Genomic DNA, 24,718 nt, shown 5'->3' on the forward strand with positions numbered 1-24,718 from the left:
AAAAAAAGGAGCAAAGGGGATGTAGCCTACAATTGTCAATAACTTCATTCATAATGAAGAAAAGAGAGGGTTTTTGCATGATGATCTGAATCTGTTTCTAACAAAATAGAAATATGGCAAACATGTTTCCCATAATTATATGTTACCACTGTTGCTGTAGTTCTGCAAATCCAGCTGAAGAAACAAACGGTTGGGAAGAGCAATCCCTATGGCCTCACCGTTGTTTTTTAACACTCCTCGTTACACCAATGCAATTATTTGCAGCGACATGCTGTAACGCAGGAGAATGAAATTACCTAAGCTAAGAAACAACTCTTTTTCTGAAGAGGTTTTTCTGGTTTTCAACCTGAATCATTCAATAGGTTGAGTTTGCATGGGAATGGGCAGCTGGCTGGCAATTCTTAACACCTACTTTTGCTACTACAGCCAACGTACAATGGGCTACGGTGTCTGGATAGCAGTACTACATACTGTGTATCCCTAGATATCACTGCCTTGATATTTAAGAAGACCAGGAGAAGGCACAAACAGTGCCATATCATAAAGTGGCTACTTGTAGTTCTTTTACTATCGGTAGGGCAAAATAAGTACAAAGTAATGAAGGTGGTGGGTGCATGACAAACTGTTATTCACTAAATCCTTCAGTGGTAGGGGGCATATGTTGAAACAAGTAAGAGGTAGGTTTAAAGCTTTGACCGAAGAAAGTACTTCTTTACACGGTGTGTAATGAAATTCTAAAATTTGTATCCACAGGAGGTGATGGAGGCCAATTTAAAATGGGATTAGACAAATTCATGGATGCCAGGTACATAAATAGCTACTACAGGGAATAGGTAAAGATGTGTCCTCTAATATCCCTAACACAGTTGTGGGTGTTGGGCAGTAGGAGGGACCACAGAAAGTGGTCGGGCTCATGGGCTCTCCCGAAACAGCATTCCCTGTTGTCACTGTTGGAGGCAGAAACCTGGGTGAGATGGACCATTGGCCTGAGGACATTTCTTATACCCAGTATATAAGTCTGCATGGGGCTGCTAAATATATATGTCAGATATTTGCATTTGCTTGAGTTTTGAGTAATAAAATACCCAATAGTATGTGAACAGAACCCTGTAGCAATAAACACAAGATAAAACATTGTTAGGGGTATTGGGAAACAAACTACAGCCAGGCACAAAAATAACCGTTTCAAACGCATACTAAAGAAGAGGTTAGTCTTTCATGGTCCAACACTTTTGGTATCAAATAGAATTTGGGCCTAAGAGACAACCAGCATTCCTGCTCCGGTTTCCTTAGTTCTTTTGGGGGTGTGGAAATGAGCGGTTTTGTGAGTACTTAGAGAGATACCTGAAGTCCAGAGGAAGGCAGCTGCTGTACAGATGCAGTTGTACCATATAGCCCTTTTTGTCTCTCATGAAGATGCCTGCAGTTAGGCTGGGTGCAACTCGGGATTTTGGCATTTTTTTATTGACCAATATACTCTTTATGTTGTTAAACACTCATGATATGGTAGTGATTACCTTTGAACCTGTTCTGATCTACACTGTTCTGAAGTGACCCAATCTACTGCAAACACATCACTCATCCTTTTCTCAGGAGATGGCAGAAAGTATGATATTTGGAGGGACAAAGGACCCCCATTTAAAGATATAACGTGAGACAGCTTGTATTATTTTTAAAATTTTGGGTCAGATTCCTTTCTCGCTCATTACATTTGCTGCATATTGATTTTCCTGAAGTTACGTAAGGCATAAAACCAGCCCTTTGTCACCAAAAGCAGTACAGCTGTTTCCCGGACCATGAGTCATGTGCATGACTTCTCTTTTTAACTTCCCACTGGCTTTTTAAAAACATACTTTAAATCAGTTTTGCTTTTCAACACTAAAGAGAAACAGCATTAAGTTTTCCCAAGAACTGGAGATTTGGCCGAAACATTAAGTTTTCATATGCTAAGAAGGTTGTATTGCAAAGTTGTTTTAAACTCTGACATTGGCACAATGTTATAGAATACAGGAGAAGTAATACATATGATTACATACATCTACAATTCAGATTGGAGGTACTAGAATTGTCTTATTTAAGCAATAGTGAAACACAGTTGCTGAGGGGCTGCTGGAGCTATTTTAGATAACCAGGCAGTCTAGACCTTCTCTGACCAAGTTAGGCATCAGAGTGATTAAAATGTTGGCTGCTAGAACACCTTGTAGAAGCACATTAATGTTAGCAGCATTGAAAAATTGAGAAGTTTAGGCTACATTCCCATTTTTTGGGAATGTGTTCTTATATAGGTAATTAAGTATCAAAGCCTACAAAAGTGAGCATACTGAAAAAATAATAAACAGAGGCATAGGGTGAGACTGAAATTCTCATGGAAGTATCTTGTGTAATCCCATCTGGATTAGCAAAACAGCTACCGATGATTAAGACTAGCTTTTTCTTGTCCTCTTCCTGTACTATTTCAGAGATATAACAACCTGGTCTTTGTGTATTTGCCTTTGAACCTTGGTTTGTTTTGCTCCAACTTTTGTGCCAGGGATCTAAGCTGACCTGAATGTACCTCCAAAGGGAACTCTTCGTGCTCTTCTGAAGTAATGTCATCTCATTCCTCTTCTGGGTCCCTGGGATTGCACACAAGGGCTTATTTGGATAAGATTGTGGCCACAGCCTCTGTTCAATGCCTGAAACTTCTCCAACGGTACAAAGAAGCTGCAGTCCTCTCAACGGTTTACTTACTTAGTCTCTTGTTTTTATAAAAATACCAGGGAAAGACAGCACGGCAGAAGCTTGTTTTAAAAATTACCTTGCTCCTTGTCAGACATTGTGGCTACATTTGAAAATGTTCAGCTCCCGGTCATTTAATACTAGTGACTCTGTGATTTGCCACAAAGATGCAGACGATGGTGGAGGAAAGCGATCTGAAAACAGAGTTTTCTAAGCGTGTGTCCGTGTGTAGTCCTGCTGTGATTCCAAGATCGAGCGGTTTGGCACGTGTGTGTCACCCTGTTCGTTATCACACTATCTCCCAGGTGCCTACAGAGCCAAGCCAGACAACTGCATTATATGCACAAAGAAAACAAGATGTGGATAAACTATATGATTCCTCCCAAGCCACCTGCCAATCTGTGCCACATCTGGGGAATTTTATGCGTTAGTTTTATGGGTTGCAGTCCGGCCTATTTACTGCAAGGCTCATTAAGCGAGGAATTTGTGACACCTCTCCTCAATCTGACTCCCTCTTACAGGTTTAAAAAAGCCACTGCAGTGCTTTGACGGGCTTCCCAGGTGCTGTACCAGCACTTAGGTACTCGACTTGTCTCTCAAGAGCGATACTGAAGAACTAGGTAAAGTGTATAAAGCACTCTGAAGATTTAAAGCACACCAGTCCTAGGTACTATGTGGGAACAGTGGCTTTCCAGCAGTTTAGTCATATCACCTGGACATTTAAAATTATATTATATCCATATATCATACAATATTATATTCATATGGTAAATGTATGAAATCTATATATTTGCGCTCATGTCCTCTAAGGCTTTTGGTCTGTTTTAGGAGCTGAGAAGACAGCATGCACCCTCCTGACTGCTGTGTTCAAGACAAAATGTAAAAAATCAGCGAAGGATTAATGAGTGAAATCTCCAAATGTTTTTACAGCTTCATGCATCTCGCACACTTGCATAAATTTCAACAAATGAGTAATTTTTAGTAAAAATAACGGCAGGAGCATGACAGTGCAAGAAAGGCTGAGACATTACTTGATAGTTCTTGTATATATTACGAACCTCTCTGGTTTGCTTCAAAGCTTTTCACTTTTGTGTTTGAAGTCTGGTGAGAAACTCAAAAAACCCAAACCTGATGCAAGTTTTTTACGATGGATTTTTCTGAGGCAAAAAACAATGGATCAGCTTCATACCACCATCACAGTTTAGGCAATGATTAATTCATTTAAGAGGACAGATACTAGGTTTAAAGTCAAATTGTACCAATGCACCCAGAAATACATACAAGAACACAAACATAATTTCTTTTTTATCTCTGTATGTACATATATACACACACACACATGTACACACCTATGTGAGTTATATAGAGACATATATTAGTGCATAGGTGGGAGGTACGTATAAGTTTTCCCATTCCTTGGGCATAACCCTGTGAATAACCACGTGCACAAGTCAGTGCAGGATCAGGCCCTGGCTCTGCCTTTTAAAAAGCAATGCTGTTGCTTAGCAACCATTTTCTGCCTGGATGAAAGCAGAAACCTCGCAAATCATAAACAAATACATAGGTCCATGCAGAGGCCAAGTTAAATAAAGTGGTATCCTTTACCCTAACTCTGTCTGCTCCTCTTTTTTCATGGTAAAAATTTCCATGAAAAATAAGAGGGAGTATAGGACACAGAGCTTTAAAGGAGACATTTAAAAAATAAATAAATAGGAAATAAATATGATGCACAGGAAGTTTTCAGCCTCTATGGAAAATAAAATCAACCTCCAGAGGAGATAAAAATAAACTAATTCAGTCCTTTAAAACCAAAATTTAAGGTGGATTTTAAATTTCCCTTTTTTTTCCTCCATGAGTAATAATTACAAATATGTGTTATTTCTTCCATAAAACTTCATGTGGAATGGAGAGGACAAGGAGTTACTTTTGATATCTTTATTTACAGTTGTTTTTAATCATATCAACCAGACATACTCATGCACTAAAATTTAATTAGCACCCAAGGCTGACTGGGTGAGCTTCAAAAAGCGAGCCACAACCAGCAGACTACAGAGCTGGTGCTCTCGTTTGTTTACTGACATACCACTTGCTCTCTGGCAAATTGCTAAGAGTCTAATTTTCAGAGATCTTTGTATACCTAGAAATGCAGCTGGCACCCAGACATCGCATTTTCAAAAGAAAATCTAATGAAAAGAAAATTAGGTGCCTAAATCTCAGGGCAACTAGATGCTTAATCTATTAAGGTACTTTTGAAAATCCCATTAGGCATCTAAATATCTTTGTAAGAATCTGGTCCTCTAAGGTTGAGCAAAATCCCCTTGGAATCTATGGGAGTCACTCCACTAACTTCGGGAGGCTTTGAATTAGGCTATTATATTGTACCAGTTACATTGTTCTGTTGTACCAGTTTCTTATGTCTGAACAGCAAATAGTAATCCTGTGGCTGCTGCATGGAAGAAGGATGCCCACCCTCAAGTATCAGCTCAGACTGGAGAGCAGAGCAGGGTACCTAATCAGGTAATTTTGTACTCTACATTGGTTTATATGATATAGAAATAATAGACCTTGCGCACAAGTGGCTACAAGCGGCTGAGCCTCTTGGTTTGTGATCTGGAGACAATGTATTGAGAGCCTGAAGGGAACCGATCTTTTCTGAGAGCGATGCCTGCACACCTTGGTCTGGCACAGACCATCTCCCAGTTATACAAACAGCTGTTTTACCACTTGCATTCGTCTCCCCACTCCCATGTCATCCCCCCGATGCAGAGAATCCCTGGTTCAGATCTGCTCACCTGTGAATGCGAACTACACAAGACATGGTTTCTACTTCCTTTTCTGTGTCTGCTTTGTAATGTGGAAGTTTTACAGTCTGCAGAAAGACAAGCTTCTCTATACAAATGCTCCTCTTACATCTCGCTTCCCAGTCTGGCTGTAGAGTAAATCCCAATGGGCTGATCTCTATGTGTATCTCTGTATGCATCTCTTCATATTTTTTAACTGCAATACACCTAATCATGGCCCACTGCCTGCCTAAAGAAGCATAAATTCTCCCCAAATGATGAATGAGACAGACGAGCCCCACTGTTTTCTTTATCTCCTGATCTAGAAACTTTGGAAAAAGAGACTTTCCCAACAAAATAGGCTGCTGGTTAACATGTGAAAAATACAGAGGCCTGCTTATGTTTTCAAAAGCACCCGAAGCTTTTCCTTTTCTTCAAGGCTTAAATACTTCCAAACACCTGGTATTAAGGATTTAATGTTAAAGAAAAACAACTTTGGATGCTAAAATTGTGGCCTTTGAAAATCCAATCAATAGGGAGTAGATTATTTTACTATACAATTCCAGTAACAAAAAAAAAAAAAAAAGGGAAATTGTAATTTTTTTTTCCCCTCAAAAATGCCTCAGTGCCCATTTTCCTTACAGTTTGATCACAGGTAACCCACAAATGATGAGCCCAGTGTTGCAAGATGCCTGGACATTCTAATTCCCGTAGCAGGAGGAACTCAATGGAGTTGGCCTTGCAGCAATTAGTGAGCTGAAAGATGAGATCAGAGAGAACTGAAAGCACAAATTTTCTTGATGCTCTTTACTCTGGCCATTCCCTGGCAGGTTCATTAGTCTGATTACCTCTGCATGGTCTTGCTCATGCACCTACAGCAGAAGACAGGAGTACTGCCTGGCAAATGGAACGGAACAAAATGGGAAAATTTTTCAGAGAAGCTTTTGAAAATTGCTGAGACCCAGGAATCTTTAGGAGCACAGTAACAAGTTCCCTGTAAAACAGAAGGGAACAGAAAACATTTTAAATTCTTAATATAATGATAATGCTTTTTAACTTACACTAAGAATAAAGTGACACACTCATATGTTTAAGACGTTTTTACTGTAGAATTTCCAACCTTACAAGCATCACATTTTGGCCTTGGAGGCTGCTTTTGTATAAACCACTCACATACTCACTAAGCTTTGGAGGGCTTCGAGCAAGGAAATAATATGTAAGCTGGAGGCATGTCTGCAGAAAGCATTCTGTGTACATAATACCATCATAAACAAAGTTAAGTGTTACAAAAATACATTTATATTTTCCAGTTATCTTCCTATTTTGAAGTCTCAATATCAAATGTTGTAAAAACTTTCAGGAATGCAGCAATTGGTGCTGTTATTTTTAAGCAAGCAAAGCTGGTATCGTTACTAAATATCAGGTGGGCTTTGATTAGAGACAGATCAGTGCTATCAGTTCTGTTTAGGGGACATGAAACACTGCCAAACTTCATGTTGATGCTCCTGATACCATGGCTCTTAGAGATAAACTAAACCTCTAAAAAGTATCTTTCAAAAAAGTACTCCTAACTATTTCTGGTTAGAAATATCTGTTTTCTGGGAAGCATCTTTTCAGGGGGGAGTTACAGGGTTGCATGAAAGGGAAGGAGAGCTTCTTGATTGCTAACAGTGACAACAGCTTTCATTTTTATAAGGTTTTTCACAAGAAGATTAATGCTATCCTTGAGTATGAAAACGGCTGGCAAAAGACTTCTGGACGACTGGAGGAGATTGTCACAGAAATGCCTGTGGAAAGACGTTGTGGTTAACAGGGATCCTTCTCTCTCAGGCAGAATAAGTCCTTCTCTAAGACAACTGATCCTTGGTGTGTGCAAACAGTAAAACCAAGAGCAACTACACTCAGAACAAAAAAGGGAAATTGTGTCAATTAACTTTGGTTGCATTTTCATCAATGTTTATCAAGGGAAATTACTCCAGGGTGAAAGAGAACATCAAGAACAGGGCACTCAGCAAATCACCACTGAAGTTGAATATTTATGAAAATGTAATAGGGCTTTTAGATTATAACTGGTGTCTTTCAAGGCTGACTACCAAGGAATATACAGAGAAGTCATGTGATGGGAAATAAAGTTTACAACCCCAGTCCATGTGAGTTGATTGAGGCCAGATAATGAAATTTAATCTCTGTCAGCCTTCTTGTGTATTATACTCTAATTGCAATTAATAGCTCTGTGTACATGAAGTCTCTTAGCAATTAGCTTGTTCTGCTTAAGCTTGGAATGAGGAATGTAATTCAGATATAACTGTTAAGCTGGAAAAGGTCTGTAAGTCCAAAAGCAATCTGAGAATAAACAAACACACCTCCTTCGCTGAAAACAACATGCTTGTAAAGTCTTGTGCAAATACTTCCTAGGAATGAATATAAAAATAAAAAATTCTGTTAAGCCCTAAAAACGTCACACTATAGCAGGACCTTCGCCTTCAGGGTGGTGACAGGCTGAGAAAAGCCGTCCGTAACGGCAAAACTCAGAAAGAGCTGGTCTGCCTCACATGTAAGATGCATTATTCAGTGCGAAAGCTAAACTTCATGGGGGCTACTTAATTTGGCATCAACTTACTCTTTACAGTAGAGGTTTTGATGTTTAAATGCTCAGCTACATGCTGCTTATTTTACCTTAATGTCTGAGTGAATCAGTGGGTCAATAGGCTAAAGCCCAACCACCCCAGCTTCAGACTGCGAAACATGAATCTTACGCTGGTTGAGAAGAAGAACAAAATCTTCCTCACATCACAGGATCAATATCCTTCATTTAAATGTTATAAAGAGCTCATAAACCTTGCCCCATCTTTGCATAAAGGAGGCAGGCATTATCAATCTCATCTTATGAGTGCTGACATCTCAGAGAGATGTGAAGTAACTTGACCAGGTGAGCTGGATCCTTGTTTTAATGAGTAGGTAACATCCTCAAAATAAGACGACAGTAGTTTTAAATATTAATACTTCAAAATAGGAAACCTGTCTCCAGCTGAAAAATAGGTTGTTTAATGGGGGAATAAATACAATGATTCCCTTTGAAATGTGAAACTGGCTTTGGTTGTTGCAGAATAAATATTAAAAGTGCTTCTTATTAATAAACCTCAGACATTCACTGCCCAAAACTGGATGCACAGCAGTTGATGGGCTCAATACAACACAGACAAAATATAATGTATAATAATACATGCAGATTCCTCCAGAAGGGTACTGTAGCCCCCTACCTCAAGTCTGTTTACCTGTGTATAAACGTCTTCTTATTTCTTTGCAGTCCGTCCATAACAGAAGACAAGCTGGTTTTTGCTGGTGAGTTAATTTTGTTTGACATTGACATCTTTCCTCAAGGTAGTGAGGAGTTATTTCTGTAACATTTCAAATTTGAAATTTATATTTTAATGTGGCAATAGTATTTAACATACTACAAGGCATTAAAATAGGGACTTGAAAATGTCAGTTATTATGAGCAGTGTTTTGTGGAAAGGCATTATTCACTTGTTTGCTTCATTCCAATATTTACAATTTTAAATGTCAGCACTGTGGGGTTCAACTGCTTCTCTCATAATGTAGATAATTTTCCTTTTTTCAGGATTTGCTCTTATTTCACACTAATAACACATACTGCCGCTTTTATAAACAGCTATTATCTCTTTCCCTTCACAAATAATTTTCATTGAGCAAAATACATGGAGAATTTGCAAATAGGAGAATATGGTCTCAAATGTTTCATGTTAACTCTTACCTTGTCCCTCTTTATCTTTTAACAGTTCATTTGGGGTTTGGGTCTTTAGTCAACTGGCAGCACGCCGTTGCTGAAGAGAGATGGCAGATGCTTGGAGCTGCCCAGTCAGCACTATCAGGCTGGCCACCCTTCTCTCCTTGAAGGGGGAAAAGACACAGTGCAGCTGGGAAGCACCAGCAGGGTCCCTGGCTCCACCTTGCACAGCATCCATGGGCATCAAATTAATTACCAGCCTTATGCAAGCGGGAGAATTCAGAGCAATTTGCCTTTGCTTCAGGTTTTGCTGAGATTGGGCTGCTGAGGTTTGGGCAGCAGCAAATCTTTCCTGGTCACTGCTGCTCTCCATAACCTCCTGGCAAGACAGAGCTGTAAAACCTCATAGAGAGCTTGAGTCATAATTTTGGTACTCACTTTCTCACCTACAGAAAAGCGATAAATACACTATTTCAGTGGATGGCAGACAGACCTCAGAGCAATTACACTCCCCAGTACGAAACATCTCACATCATTAATAAGGCTCAGTTTTGTGCTGGGGATTCAGTGACTGACTGCATCTGACTCCAGTGGGCTGTGGAACAAACCTTAAATACAAAACATTACATTACTTTAACTTTGCTTTTTAAAGTAGGCTACTGATACTGAGAATTATATAAATAAATACAGAAATTTACTGTTCAACATAATGGATATCTGCCCTGTGGCAAACATATATGTTTATATTAGAGATGTACAATGTAATTAAGGTTACTTAGTGCCGGGAAACTTAACATTACTTGGGTTATTTTGTAATTGCTAATGTATTAGTCAAATCCATCTCAGCTATGCTATCCACGTCTTTACTAATAGTGTCTCATTTGCCTTTCTTCTAAAATTAATATTTATATTCCATGCTTAATGTATGCCTTTTTAATGAAGAACCTCAAAGTTGAAATAAACGTGATTTTTTTTTCTCTCTTTGTAGTTCCCAGTTATGGGAACTGTCCCACCAAGGAACAGCTGGGCTTAACGTCTGATACACTTTTTCACTTGCAAAAACAGATCAATTAGCTAGAAAAAGCATATAAGCTGACTGTAGGCTCAGCAACTTTATTTTCTCTAATGGTGGCTACTACTCTTTAAGCACGATTTTCCAAAAATCCAGATTCTGGATAAGTGTACTGCTCTGTCTTTTGTAAGTATAAAAGTATTTGAAGCTTTAATAGATTCTGCTTCAGCATTTCATTGGTGATGATTATTCACATTCTAAGGACCAGCTTTGTTACAGGGTGGATCTAGATACACAGTAGTTATCCTGTTAGAGATTAATGCTGCAGAGCATTTTAGATAAGGAGTAAACAAACAAATGGGTGCCACCTCATTTGACACTCACTGAATGGTAACAGCTTCAGTCTGATCCATGCTATGAGGAAGCTATCAGAAAGGGTTTCATAGCTAATTACAGGTAGCCCAAAATGCCCAGTCATACACAGTCTTAATGACACAGAATAATTCAACTTTTTCAGCTGCTCTACTTCCCTCTGGAAGATCCAAGGGAGCAAGAACAGCATGCCAGAAACTTCAGGAAGACTGTTTTCTCCAACGTATTGTATGCAGAGCGCAGGAAGACCTCTGCACCTCTACTGAGGTGGCCAAGGTTTTTTTCAGGGAACTCTTTATCCCTACATGAAGTACTATTTGCAAAATATGAAAGCTGTAGCATATGAGTTAAACAAAAAGCCAGCCTATAGCGCTGATGCAGTGCTCCATAGGTATTGAAACATATGTTCTCCAAGCAGAATCCATAATAGCTCACAAAATCTCTAAGCACAGAGTATAGCAGGTTTATGACTGCTAAGAAAACGAGGGTAGGAAACCCAGATGAGATCATAAATGCAAGTATAAAATGAAAAAGATGAAAATGCTGAGCTAAATATATTTTCTTATGTTCATAAATGCAGTAGAGTCTCTATCATGCAAAACATTTTTGTGTCTTGATTTTAGCCTGAGGCTGTAACAGCTACTATGGTTTTGCATCATTTGTCAGAATGGTATGATTCATCTGAAAGCATTTATATCAGTTTATCTCTGCTGACTTCACTGGTATTATGTCTTTATCTCTCTCCTTCTCTCTAATAAGAGATTCCTGAATTTTCATTCTCACTTTAAACACTGACAGAAATACCATATTCTCCTTTCTGTTCATATAAGCAGAGTCCTACCCTTTTAGGGTTGAATCCAATTTTCATTAAGTCAGCATAATGTTTTTAATTTATTTCTATGGGAACTGGATCAGACTTTCATAGCATAAACTAAATTAGATATCACCTTATAGTATATACATTGTAAATTTCCAGAAGTCTTCATGCATTCAGGCAGTTTGAAAGGTGAAGCTAACATAAACCATATTTAGTAGATGGAGTAAGAGCTTCTTACTTAAAATCCATTGAAATAATTTCATGTTGAAACAGCCTGGCTCCAAATTATATCCAGGACATTTCAAAAAGTTAGTGATACACAGTCAGATCTCATATGACACCATGGGAGAGAGGAGAAAAAAGGGAGAATAAAAATAAGTTGTAAATATTTTCAAGACTATAATTGTTCAAGACGTAAGAAACATTAGCTGTTAACACAATCAGCGGGAAGCATTATCTGTAGTGAGCAAGTGTTATTTTCTGGTGCTTGTCTGAAAGAATTCTGCCTCTATGTCTCTCCAGGAAATATTGGCTAGCTTATGAATCTACGAGGCAACAGTAATTAATTGGAGACACTTAAAACCAAGAAATCCCCAGTGTGAGATAAGGTTTATTCACTTTTTCAAAAAAGGACTTGGTAGCCTTTGCATGCCTCTTGGGTGATGACGATTATTCATGACACTATATTTATGAAACTAAGAGCTTATATGAATATGTGATAACACCACTAACTTCCTGAGACCAAACTCCTAACTATAAATTGAAAAATAAACTATTATAGTGTGTAAAGAATCAGTGATGAAGTATTACTGAATATGCAGAAATATTTTCTGACCATTGACTACCATAAACAGAATTACTTGAATCGCTATAGCTCCACTGAACCCAGTGAAATATAGATATTTAAGGGTTCTGATTATGTCTTGGGGCATAACTTCTGGAAGGTCTTTTTTTTTTTTTTTTTTTTTTTTTTTACATGACCCATTTTCAACTACATGTCCAATTTTATAATGACAGTGATGAAAAGATAACTAACACAGAGACGAAGAGCTCTTAGATTTTTGAAGCAAGCAGGATGTTATATGGTACATATAATTTATTTCTCATATTCAGAGAACAAAGGTATCTAACTATTAATGGCATTATATGTTGAAAAAACAGATCTGTGACAGGCTGAAGGGTCTAAATTCCAGGACAAACAAAAATCATCATGAATGTAGCTTGGGTTACAGAAGCATTAGCCAAAGTTTTAGTTGAGTAGAAGTTATCTCATCACACACTGATGAAGCAGTAATAAACTTGCTGGGTCTTTCTATCAGGAAAACATTTCTGCCTTATTACTACAACTTTTTCTTTCCATTCCTTGAATGCAGAAGGCTTTGACGAGGTTATGTTACGAAACAGCCTCTCTGTATGGCAAACTCAGAGTAAACTTGAGGCTTCCCTGTTTTATACACAAGAGTATAAAGTTGCCTCCTATGAAGGAGGTCAAGTGGCTTCACCTGAAGATGAAGAGCAGGGAAATAAAAGTACTTTATCTCAATGTCTGCTTCCCACATAGATCTCTGCACTGACCTCTGGCAAAGCATATCTTTTTTAGGCAAGCTATATGGGGTATTTGAATTAAGAAAGCCTATGATTAGCTTTGTTTCTTTGTGCTTATAAGTTCATAAGCTTGTAAGTACAATATTTTGCTTGTTTCTTACAACATGCATGCTAACTGGGCTGGGAGACCTCGTGACTGTTATGACAGCAGAGTTTAGGAGAGGCATTTTTATTTGGAAAAACATGATAAATCCTTATCCTGTGAACTTCCCCTAGAGATGGTTTAAGAATAATGAAGCAGAGAAAAAACAATTCAGAAAGATGTTTCATAGAAAAACATTGCCCAGTAGGACATGATGAAATGTAACTGGACAAAAGAGTTTGAAATTTAACTTAAACATTTAGCTTAAGATATTTACCTAGTGACACAGTTTTCAGAATGTTTTCACTCCAAGTATAATTAATCTGCAATGTAAATACTATCCATGTATTTGGGAAATCGCAGATCTAATTGAGAAGTGTGTATCCAATAATAAGTACAGTGTACTAGTCCTCCTGTATTTGCTCTGCTTTGTTTCAGCAGTAGCTGTCAAGTATTTTTTTTTCTCTGAAATAACAGAATACTTTTTTTCCTCTACAAAGGTACATATTTTCTAGCTGCTTTGGAAATTCTTGTACCATATCATGGAAGATTTCTGTCGGTTTGATTTATAAAACAGCAAAGTCATTAATCAACACTAGTACTTACAACCTGAAATTGCTATGGGCAGACATGTGCAAAGCACAATGATTTAATTCTGTTCAATAGTTGAAAATTTAATGTTCGATGGTAAAGAATCATTGGTTTGAAGGTTGAGATTTTATTACTTACATCTATAGAGTTATCAGTTCCCATTCAGGTTGGCATGTACTGGCCAGGTAGAAATGTGATTTCTGTTCTATTCCAGAGGGACAAGTATTTCTACTCCCAAATGTTTCAGTAAAAAGGACAAGGACTGAAGAGGTCTGAAGACTGAACTCTTCCTTTCTCCCCATGGCCCTTCAATCAGCTGCTTACATCAAGACAGCTCTCAGTAAGTACTGAGTAAGTACGGCTCAGTTCTACCCAGGCTGCGTCTCTTTGGGGTTAGAGAAACAACAACGTGAATGGTACCTAATCTGATGCATGTGAAAAAATAAAAGTGCAGTGGAGATATTGTGTTTTGAAGAAGGCGTCGTCTGTCGTAGGAGGTTATTTAAGAAAACAAAGCATAAATCATAACACCTACTTGCATGGTAAGGGAGAAATGTACTCAATCATGCTATCATGGATAAACAAAGCAAGGAGGTGAAAATAGTAGGAGTGTCTGTCTGAATAATGAGAGGTTTGGATATACGGACAAACTAGGCTATTCAGGAGCAATGAAAAGAGATTTCAGAGCGGACTGATTTTCTCTTGCCACCTCCAACATGCAGACAGTGCAAATAATAATGGGAAATGCAAACTGTGCTGCCAGATCTGTTCTTCATTTTTATTCTGCTTGATGTTTTTAGGGAAGGGAACATCTTGCACTTTCCTGGATGGCTCAGCTTCAGTTTCTGTGACAGTTTTTAAACTGCCCTTCATAAAAAACAATGTCACCTCAGTAGATGGAGGTGAGCAAGATACAGGAGCATTAAAAGCAAAATATCAGAGCTGAACAGCAGTATAATTATCTGAATTAAAAGTGATTTCTAGGTAGTCAGTGCATGAGTAATAAAAAAGAATGCAAGTGTCACTATACCAGATCTGACACACAAATGTCCACCCCACCTCCTCCTGAATTTCAAGATCTGCTTCAGATGTCTGGCTAGCCAAGGTTTTTCTGTGCAGACTTACATCTGATTTAAGCATGTAGAGGTGACGGCCAGCACAACTGCCTGTGAATGTGATATCGCTGTATTATGTTCTGTGTTAGGGAAAATGAAGTCATTTTAACACACACACACCCCCGATCCCTAAATCCCACATACAAATTCAGAAAGAAAGGAGCACCATAAACAAGTTGTAAGATAGAAAACAAGACTCAGTACCCCTCCCCTGTGGCTTTATCCAAGGTTTCTTTCGCCTTTCTTCTGCTCTAGCTCTGGCATATCTAGGCCAGCATTTACTAATTACCAGGGTGGAAAATGGTTGCTGAATAGTGTTAAAGGAAGATTCTCACATTTAAAGCCTATGTTGATCTAACATGCTGCAGGAAAAAAGCTTACTCAGAACTTTAAGAAAACAAAAAAATATTGCATTACTAGATAATTGGAGCTCAAGCTGGGTGCATTATATAATAGCACGCACCACTCCAGCTGCATTTTACCTGTTTACCCATGCCTCCGAGCGCAAGGCACAGTAATTGTTACCACACCTTAGAAACTTCACCCTGAAAGGTGTGGCCTATTGTTGTCAGAATTACATCAGATCTTGAACTTGCATCCAGAGCGAGGATGTAGTTAGAACCTGCCAGTAGCTACAGCAGAGAGAAATAAGAAATTTGGAAGAAGAAAGTAGAAGAAAAACTGCTGAGAGCTTACCATAACTAACTCCCTTTTTTTCTTTTTTCAGGTTATTAAAAAAGATTTGCGTAAAGGTTTGTTTGGAGAACTGGAAATAAGTGAGGAGAGGGATGCTGACATACCATCAGCTATTAACAGTATGCAGAATATGTGTCTAAAAGGAAGATTCACTAATGCTTCAGGCAAAGCCATAAAAGACAGGAAGGTGTTTGGGAGCAGGCATAGCTTATGTGTCTGGCAGTGGTATGTAGTCTTCTGAAAGCTGGTCACCAGTTTATATTCTGACCAGGCAGGGTTAGACATTGCCACTGCCAACAAAGCTGGCAATTGATTTGGGCACGATATTATTAGATGGACATTTAATAAGTTAGGGTATATATAAAACTTTAATTTCACTTCTCTAGCTGACAGATTCAGCCCAAATGCATGCATTAAGCTTTACATGAAAGAGGGTAGATTTAGATTAGATATAAGGAAGAAGTTCTTCACTATGAGGGTGGTGAGGCACTGGAAGAATTTGCCCAGAGAAGTTGTGGATGCCCCATCCCTGGAAGTGTTCAAGACCAGGCTGGATGGGGCTTTGAGCAGCCTGGTCTAGTGGAGGGTGTCCCTGCCCATGGCAGCGGGGTTGGAACTGGATGAGCTTTAAGGTCCCTTCCAACCCAAACCATTCTATGATTCTATGATTCTATGTCTGTTTTCCAAGATGCTTGTCAAATAATTAGGAAATGTCGGAGAGCACTGAAAAAAAGTTTTCCTAAAGCAACTTTTAAAAAGATTTAAAATGAGGAGTACTCAGAGTATATTCAAATTTTCTAAAGGGGAAAAAAACCACTAAGTAGTCTACAGAAGTTATTGTAGTGCTAGTTTTATCAGTAGATTTGCAATAAATCCATGGGCTTATATATAGAAACAGAACTGTATTAGCATTCTGTGAGAAAAAGGCTATTTTAGTCTGTTCATCCACTAACAAGATAAAGCAGACTGTTATGTCAGCCTTGACAGCAGCTCTGAGTTTTCCTGGATATGTGTAAGAAAAGGGTTTTATAAGTATCACCATATGGAGGTACAACATGTGATGCAGCCTAAAGCTATTTCCTTTGAAAGCAGAGCTCTAGATTCCTGTACTAAAGACATGGATGTAAAAGCCTGTTGTGAACTTGACAAAACAAGGTATCCATAGCTAAGGTACAGCACATTTCACCAGAATAAATTTGCAATTTCCTGTTAGTACCTGTAGTGAGATATAGAATAATCATACATTTTAATTTACCTGTGATTTTTTTGGCCGAGGACCTCTAAAAACAGCTGTGGGTAGCTGGTTAGTCCAGAGCCACATGAGACTTACCAACCCAAACATACACTGAGGTTGTGAGACTATTTCAAGCCTTAGTGGGGTGTGAAAGCACAGAGGTCTGGGAAAGTGTCTGAATCAAACCATATTTGTTGAGCCCACTGGATTTTTCTGAACAGAAGAGTATGGTGTGCTGTGCTGCCCTGGAGCTCTGCCAGCTACTCCAAGTACAAGGATATTTCAGACATGGGGGGTTATGAGGTAGAATGCAGAATTTCTGTTTCCTTTATGCTAGCGTCCATTAAATCAATATGTAAAGATCAGGTTGGTGGTTTTAACTGAGATGTCTGCTGTCTCTCATCTTCTCCAAATCTTCCTCCTATGAGGGACACTTGAGAGGAACAGGCTTTGACTCTCATCAGTGCAGAAATAGCTCCACTGCTTCTTTTTGCTTTGTCACTCCTGCAAACTGCTCTGTGAAGTCTTTTCTTCTGCTGTCAGAGGCTGCTTGAGTGGGGGAGGCTGCAGCATGAGGGCATATCTTTTTCTGTGTGTGTGTGTGCTTTTTTCTTTTCTGTACAATCCTTCATGTGTGCTCCTTTGCCTCCTTTCTTGCATCTCACCACAGCAGATGAGGCAGTGTGTAGAGCAACATGCACCCACTAGTATGGGTGAACTCCCTCTCTATTATAACTAGTGAGCAGAAGGGAAAATATTCATAAAAGCAAGCATTAAACCAGACTGTTGGAAAGTATGGTGATCGTTACAGGTTACAACAAGACTGAGAATCTTAGTTACTACATGTTCTAGTCAGGCCTCCGTGTTTGGTTAAAATAATATACATTTATACTTAGTGTGAATAAAAGACCGTAACCATAGTGGTATTTAACATGAGCAGGTGTACATGTCAGGGCTTAAATTCAGTGAAGAATGTGAATAAAATAATTGTTGGTCCTCTTTCTTGACCAGGAGTTACTATCTTATTAACTTTGGGACACAGGTTTACACAAGATGTTGTCCTGAGTAATAGCAAAGGTAATCATTGACATCATGCAAAATAATGCTGAAATGTTAATGAAGAGATTTTTTTAATTAACAGCCTTTAGGGGATGATAAGAATCATGGCCATAACTTTGAAAGCGCTTGCAAGTAAATGTACTGTACACAACCAAAGTAAATCTACTCAACCTCTGGAGCACAGCAGAGAGAAACAAGTGTTAGGAACTCAGTGTAAGGAGATGGGGCATTACCATAAAAGTGTAATCCTCCTAAAGGGGAATGCTATTTCCATCACTGCCTCAGAGAAATCATATATGTTAAATCACCATACATCCATCAGTTAGTCAACACCATTTTATCAGACAAAACTATTGCCACAAAGACTCAAGCTGTTTGGCCCAGGCTTTCTGCAGCACTGGATGAAATAACTTTGATGGAGCACCAATTCTTGTGATTATTTGCAATGTGATTATTTGCTACTGTTCAGTTTCTATTTATAGGCTTACAGTACTTAGTGGACATGGGGAATTCAGTGGCAGGAGGTACAGTGAATATCTGCATAAGCATATTCACATGAATAAAATAAGTTGATAGCAATTGACATTATGGATGATTAAAGGAGAGGTAGTAGGTAACTAATCATAACTGTTGAATAACCGTTAAGAACTGGAACTGCTTTTAATTATAGATTAGATAGATAGAACTGTCCCTACTGTTGACACAGAGTGAGTCCCACCACTCAGCGGGTTTGGGGGCATGGCACAGAGACTGAGGGGAGCAGAGCAGCCTTCTCCATCAGTTGCTTTGCTGTGTCTGTATGGTGGCTGTGTGGGGAGCTTCTCTCCCAGGAACTGCCACGACGGCACTCGATCAGCACATCACTCGCCTGGAAATGTGGAAGGAAGACATCACTAATTAAAGCTGAGTGGACAGGGCAGCCTGAAGCACGTCTTCTTTCTTGTAAAACTCACATTTCCACAAGGACCTGTGTTTTCTTCTGAGAAAAATGCTGGTGTTGTTAAACTTATCCAGAGTGTGAATTCTTTGCCTGGCTGCCTTGATGCTGGGGACGTGTTTCCTTTCTCTGCAGGAGCTTGTTCTCCATCGCCAGGATAGAGCCCCTGCGGCGCCATGGCCCCTGCAGCCCCTGCCCCAAGGCGGCCAGCCCTGCTGAGGCGGGGGGGCAATGCCATCCACCGTCATGGTGCTGGTGGGGGGGGGCCTCCCAAAGGGAGGGAGGAGATTTGGGTTAGAAAGGGCACCTGAAATGTGCCATTTTAAAACATAAAATCTCTCTTCATCTTCCTTCAGGCTGCAGTCTCTGGTTGCTCCCCACAGGGCACTGCATGGCCTTTCATCAATCATCACTCCCATCCTTTCTGGCTTAGGATATTTTTTTCCTCATCCATTTTTAGCCCACTTCAGAGTCTGCACAATGGCAGAGCTTCTTCCTCCCCCAGCACTGGCTGCAACAGAGTGCCATCCCTCCTTTTTGCCCAGGGCTGTTTCCCCACAGCCCCTGTGGCATCCATTCTGTCGTCAGCCGTGGCCTCTCCTCACCTCAGGGGACAGCCTGGCAGGAGCCATTTTGTCTGCTCAGGGGCCAAAGTCTGACAGCTTGCTGGTTGTGGCAGAGACAGATGCCTGAGGGAAGAAGGTAGGTAATGGAGGGACAGCCGTATGCCGGGGTGGCCAAGGCAAGGCAAATTTGGGGCAAATCTGTAGTGCAGTTGACACTGGATGATGGAAATGCAAAAACACAGTGGAGACAGGTTTAACTACTGCGTGGGGGCTGTGGCAGTGGGGAGTGATGCTGTAGCTGGGGTTTCTGGCAGCCCCCCACCCAAGAACAGCCTGTTGTTAAATTTTGGGTAAATTAATCATTGTCGTTGGGCTTTTTTTGTGAGAGCTCATGTAGCTCGAGCCAAACCACGTTTCTTGCTACAGGTGTATGCGAAGAGGCCGTGCTGCAACAGCCATTCATGTCTCCATTACACTGAGGGGGATGAAAATTGGAGGGCAGAGCAAAACCCCAATTTTCCTTCTAATTTTTCAATTTATACTTTCAACTTTTAGGAAAAAAGAATCAGTAACATGAGAGGAAGGGCGATGTTTGCAACTGATGTGTTTGTATGTCTCATGCAGACAATGCAGACGTACCTTTAATGGTGTGAATAATCATATTGCTTAAACTGGGCCTACTTAGGCATTGAAAATCAATCGTGCAGCTGTGCTTTGCTGAGCCGGGACCCTTGCAAACCCTGCCTGAGCTTCTGCTCACTAACAAAAGGCCCTTGAATGCAAAAACTGAGACAGGAGAGCCAATTCCTGTCTTTAAGTAAAATTTCTATTATTACATGAGGGAGGAAAAAGGGATTTCAGAACTAAAAATGTTCAGTCTTAACAGTTCCAGCCTGATCCAAAGCCCACTGAAATTGGTCTCAGCCTAACCCCAGTTCAATGAGGATCTTTACATCATAAGGTATTACTTGCAATAGAGCAGCAGGAGGGAAAAAAGTCAGTCTGAGCTAGAAGTACGCAACAAACTTCTGTATGTGAAAATGGAGAATAAAATCTGTCCTAGCACACTCAACCATCCCCCAATTTGTAATTACATTACCTTTTTATCTTCTAGTATCCCTGTTCAAGAGTGTGCTTAACAGTATCTGTGCTATATAATTTCAGGAGCCATAATTCACAGAAGTGGATTGAAAAGTTGTATTTGTTCATCTTCTCCTTTTTGGAGGGAATGAGAAGCCAGAGCCCAGGTGTTGCAGTGGGGAAGAAAAGTGGTCCAGTTAAAGTAGGGCATACAACAAAGAGGGAATACACAATGTGTATAAACATGTGGAGGGATATAGAAACATAAATATAACCTAAACCCTAATACTGGAAGCTGGTCATACCACCTGCAGTCTTGCTAAAGTTTCCATTATGCCAACATGTTTTCACCCGCTTCGTTTTTGTGCAGAAGTCCTGCATGACCTGTTGTTGCTTGAAGATTAGTGTTGGAAAACCTGAGCAAAAATTCCTTTGCTTCTTCTTGAAAGCATTGCAGGAAAGTAGAATAAGTATATGCTTCTTCTATTGTAAAAACACTTTGGTTATACTCCTTAAAACACTAATGCAAAAAGTGGGAAAAAAAAAAGGCAGAAAATAAAAAATTGGAAATGTGAATGACTCTTTCAGGATCTCAGCCATAAACAGAGAAGGATTACATTTTCTTTTGATATTGCTCATTCAGTACCTGGAAATGTTTACTTAAAAACTTCATCCTGCAAACATCTAAAAGTATTAATTTCATACTTGTGAATGGTTATTAAATTCAGTGGGTGTGAGATCACAGTCTAAATTCTGCTAAATTACTTCATGTTTAGTTTACTAAAGCTAGCAGGTCTAGGGTTGTCTGGTTGCTGTTGAGACAATTTACCTAGGGAAGATTATAAGCCTATCAATCAAAGCATTTGCAAAAAATTTCAAATAGAAATGCTTTCTAATCTGGGAGTGACAGACTGTCCATTTTTGCTGAAAAGATTTTGTCACAATTAAACAGATCTGATGCTCTGCAAGGAGAGCAGGAACATTGCCCCTGAATAATCATCCTGCTTATATATAAATGCTTCCCAGATTGCTATCTGTAGCAGAAATGCTACTCTCTGCAGAAGGAGCTAAAATGTTTTCTGGAGGCAAGGTTTACTACAGAGGGGCTCCATTGGTAGCAAAGAGGCTTTTTCTAATCTAATTTTTTTTTTCCCCTGAATATTAGCATCTCTTGATAAACAAGTGACAAGCGTTACCATCTCTTAGAGAATGCTAAATGCCTGCCAGATGATACCTGTAGTTACTGGAAACACCAAGTAATCCTTCCTTCCTAGACCGACAGTGGGAAGTGAAAAGTAAGAGCCTGTCAGTTGTTTAGTTGGATTCTAAGTCACATGGTGAAAAGGTCAGTGTAAATTGGGCATGCGCTTTATAATTAGTTTCCAGAGATTAGTGATATGCTAATGACCCAAATTCCAGGTTGTTATTAATGCACACAGAGGGCATGGAGGTGTATTGGATTAATAATTTCAGCAGTACAATAGGAAATACGGACTCTAGAAGGAAAGAAAACAGAGCTAAAGCTATTTTAAAAGATATTCTAGTTTTGAAAGTTGAAAAGGAATATATTAAAAGAGGAAAACAAAAAGACTAGGACCGTGAAAGACACTAACCAGCCTCAGTAGTGACAAACCAAATGAGAAAGATTTTACACTTGTATTGGCTTCTGCTTCACATATAATTGCTTCAATTATTGAGTTTTTCTGTCATAAGATAAGCTCTTTCCCAGTCGTTCGTATCTACCATATGAAGGTACCTGGTTAGATTATCCAGGCAGTGCCTGGTGGGTACCCATAACCTTGTTGCTGAAATGGAGCACAGCATTGTGTTGTTCTCTGTCAGCTCAACACCACAAGCATTCTTCTCCCTCCCTTTCCAAAAGGCACGGCAGGGGCAGAGAGGAAAGAAATCCCAAAGGATTAGATCAGTGTCAGAGCATTAACACTTAGCTGATGACAACTGTAAGGATTAATTCAAGCTGGTTAAATCCTTCTTAGCTAGAATAGGAACCAGCAAACCATCTGGTGGAAAGAGCAGTATGACAGGGCTAAAAGGAAATACTGTCTGAGTAGTCAAAGGAAAAATAAACCTTTCCACAGACTTTTGGGAACTGCTGTGTTTCCTAAGTGTCTAGCCACAGCAAGCAACAGTTTTGATTACAGTAGTTTAAATAAAGAGTGTGGAAAAATATTGCGTTTGCTGCTCAGAAAAAAAATCAGATTTTAAGCTTTTAAATTTACTGTAATAATGCACAACACTTGCATAGAAAGACTACGTAAAAAAACATGCATTCTGTGAAAAAATATTATACCATACAATCTATTTTCCTGCTAACATCTGTTCTGTTGCCAGACTACATTATTCTATTGCTTCATTACTGAGTGATCTTCATAGGTGAATCTCTCTTTTTCCCCGCACTGTTCTCAGCAGCCCTTTCCTACTTCCCTCCTTTGAGAGAGGTGCTGTTGGTCTTCATGCACACTTTGCTTTTCTGTGAAGCGAAATAAATCAAGCGTGTGTAATCGCAAAGACAAAATACAAGTGACCCAAATTTACAGATAAGGTTAGTATCACAACTCTTGGGGCTAGTAAAGATGGGCTGGCCTACAAAGACAAGGTGATCAGCCTCGTAAACTGCTTTGAGGTTACCTCTGCAGGAATTAAGATTGTTTGTCTCTGGAGAAGATCAGACAATGTAAATTGGATTTGCAGTGAAGTCTCTCCTCTGCGATGTCACTCCACTGATGTTTATACTCGAAATAAGGTCTTGCTTCTGATGGGTTTAAGCTTGGTTCACTTGTTTCAGTCTCCTTATAAATAAAGGAATCTGATGAAACTTTGTAAGAATTTAATTTACAGCCTCTATTTCATGAGGTGCATGCTGCTACCATTGACTTGTATATAATGGGAATTGGCTCACTGTGAAGGATTGGCAGTGACTCCGCATGCAGTCTCACAGGACGGAAGTTTCCAAAGGGCATTCAGTAAATATATTTTTCATTCACTTTGATCTGTTCATTGTTCCCTTTTTAAATCTAGAAATTCTGTTGTTTGTTTATCACAGTCTTGAAATGTAAAAGTGTTTATGCAGCTTATGTTGTTGTTCCATGGCAAGGTTTTACTAACTTCCTGATTATAGAGAACTTGTTTATCTATGAAAAGTTTTCATCCTGCTGCTTCCCAAATATTGCCATGTGAAGAAATTTATAAATGCAGCAGACTGGCATGTAAGCTAATGTAGCAAATGGCTTCGCAAATATAAAAACTGAGCAAAAGTTTTTGATTTCCTGATAGAAAAACACTGAAGCATTGGTTCACACTCCTCTTTTGAATGTGGAAATTCTTGGTGTGAAAATGGCAGAGTAAATCTGAACAGGAGAGTCCTAAGATCTATAAGGCTTGTCTGGTACTTGCAATGAACCTGTTTATTATTGCTAGAGGCAATAAAAGTCAACATGCTATGAGCCTATATTGCTACAACAGGGAACCAAATTTTCCTTAAAAATGCTGGCATGGACAGTACTCCTGTTCTTGAGCTCAACCTTGCCCTCTGAATGCTGCTGGGTTTAAATAAATGTTTTCAGAATATATCATTTCATCACTGCTCAGAAGTTTCATGGATCTTAAAAGATTGTTTTCTCTCAGTGGAGCCTAAAATAAAGATAAATTGGGAATTTTTGGATCCAGATTTGAAATAAGAGGATCAAAGGAATCAAAATATCAGCAAAGATAAAAGAGTTTGTTTGTCAATGTCAGGTCTTACTGCTGATACTGAGGGCTCTTTCGATCCTTGGCAATATCAAGCAGGAAGCATCTGTGTATGCTTATCAGCTTTTTTACAACACAAACCCGCACATTTCTGGCCTTTGCCTTATCAAAGATAGGGAGTAAGATGTCTCTTAACAATGTCTGTCTGTCAGAATATTGGACATACCCCAAAATCTGGAGTGGCTTGGTTTGTGTCCTTTAGATCAGTTTATGGGCAGTTTGTCTAATAACATTAAAACTGTGTGAAAGGTTGAAGCCATCCATCGCCTTTTGTTTTGATCTTGATGATAATCCATCAGTCTGGTCAACTGTTCTCACAAAACAGCTGTGCCCTTAGCATGAAGAACAAATAACAGGAATGAGTCATCACGCCAAACTTACGTGAGTACTGAAGGAAAAAATTATCCTGGAAAACTGAGTCATGAGAATGCATCTTCACAAAACATCTTAATAAATCACAAACTGTACAGCAAGATTCCCAATGCTATCAATAATTGTTTACCAATTACTAATTACTAATTACTACCTACCACTAAGC

This window comes from Platalea leucorodia (genome assembly GCF_965183815.1).
Source record: "Platalea leucorodia genome assembly, chromosome: 5".
In the NCBI taxonomy this organism is placed as follows: Eukaryota; Metazoa; Chordata; class Aves; order Pelecaniformes; family Threskiornithidae; genus Platalea; species Platalea leucorodia.